General features: G+C 46.7%; 1 pseudogene; it reads left to right on the top strand.

Moving 5' to 3' along the window:
• Window positions 1-510: 510 nt before the first annotated feature.
• On the top strand, window positions 511-1,485 carry LOC125120867 (olfactory receptor 5C1-like; annotated as a pseudogene).
• The last annotated feature ends 461 nt before the right edge of the window (window positions 1,486-1,946 follow it).

Here is a 1,946-nt window from a genome sequence, read left to right as displayed (position 1 = left end):
TTTTCTGATAATCTACATGGGAAAAGAATCTGAAAAGGAATGGATGTGTGTATATGTATAACTGAATCACTTTGTTGTGTAGCAGAAATCAATAAAACTTTTTTAATTTAATTAAATATAAAAAAGAAAAATGGTGCCACAAACTTTTAATTTGTAAAAAGAAATGCTCTGTCTGTAAAGCATGATAAAGTAAAATTCAATAAAGCAAAGTGCAATAAAACAATTGAGCACTATGTCCCAGGCTATGTTCTCAGTACTGTGGATACAAAATTGATTAAAACAGGCAAGATTTCCTCCTCCATAAAGGTTAAATGAAGTGACTTCTCAGTGATAGAAACAAAGGTTTTGAGAGGTGATATGGCTTGTCCAAGGTCACACAGCTATCTTGTTACCAGGTAGTACTAACACCCAAGTTCTAATACAAGTACAAACTGCTTTCACCACCATGATGGTCATGAGCTTTCCTTATCTGCCTTCAGCTTTGCCTCTCCTCATTTTCTGTTCTGCAGGATGAGGCCAGAGAACTTCACCTGGACCAGGGGTACTCCTGCCAAATTCATCCTTCTGGGCATCACAGATTGCTGGGACCTGTGCATCACCCTCTTCCTGGTCTTCCTGACCACATCTACCTGTTGAGCCTGTTGGGAAACATGGGAAATGATGGCTACCTACTTGATCTGCATGGACACCCCAGCGCCACATACCCATGGTACTTCTTCCTGGCAACCTCTCCTAAGTTTGAACACCTTTCTAATTTCTCAGCCATTGGCCCCAAGATATTGGTGGACCTGCTGCTGACCCTGGCCATTATCCCCTATGCAGCCTGCACCCTCCAGATGTTTGTGTCTGCAGGGCTGGCAGGTGCTGAGTGTTGCCTTTGGGCAGTCATGGCCTATGACTGCTATGTGGCCATCAGAAACCCTCTTCTGTACACCATGGCCATGTCATGGCATCTGTGCCTGGCCATGCTGGGAGCATCAGGCCTGGGTGAGGCACTGAGTGCCATGGTCCACCTGACCTTCACCTTCACCTGAGCTTATGCAGCTCCTGGGAGGTGAACAGCTTCTTCTGTGATATCCCTCCACTGCTGGCCATCTCCTTCAATGACACCAGTCTCAATGAACTCCTACTCTTTCCTATCTGTGGCTTCATTCAGACTGCCATGGTGTTGGCTATTGCTATGTCCTACAGGTTCATCGCTGGTGCTGTGATGTACAAGTGCTCATTCCAGGGCCACTAGCAAACAGCCTCTACCTGTGCTCCCACCTCACAGCTGTGCCCATGCTGTACAGGACACTCATTTTCATGCACCTGCATCCCAGCTCCAGCTATGCCCTGGACAGCATCACGATGGCATCTGTGTTCTACACCCTTGTCATCCCAGCCCTCAACCCACTCATCTACAGCCTCTGCAACATAGAGAACAAGGAGGCACTCAGAATGTCCCAGAGCTGGTGCTGCTATCCACGGTGGGTGCACATGTGAGAGATCCCAGCAGGATGGTTAGGACTGACCCTGAAGAAATGAGGACACCCTTCCTGGCCCCCATTCACTGTGGATAAAGATGGATGTTCCTCTGGCTGTGTGTCTTAAATTGTTTGAGAGGCTGAAAAGGGGGAGAAACTGAAGCTTGCAGACAGGAGGCAGGAACCTGGAGGATTCTAGACCTAGCAACAGAACCAAGATTAATTTGCTGTTAAGCTGCCTTAGGTTCCTCAGTCTTCACAAAACACATGTTCTGCTTGTTATCAGGTGCAATACTCAGTTTACTTGCCATTTCTATTTTTCATCTTTTTTTTCCTTTTTTCCATGTTGTTGTTGTTGTTGTTGTTGCCACCTCCACTGCATATGCAAGTTCTGGAGCCAGGAGTCCAACCTCTGCCTTTACAGTGACACCCCCAGATCCTTAACCCACTCTGCCACAAGGAAACTCCCACCAACTGTAC

The sequence above is a fragment of the Phacochoerus africanus genome, chromosome 2 (genome assembly GCF_016906955.1).
Source record: "Phacochoerus africanus isolate WHEZ1 chromosome 2, ROS_Pafr_v1, whole genome shotgun sequence".
Taxonomy (NCBI): Eukaryota; Metazoa; Chordata; class Mammalia; order Artiodactyla; family Suidae; genus Phacochoerus; species Phacochoerus africanus.
This window is presented reverse-complemented; position numbering and strand designations above follow the sequence as displayed.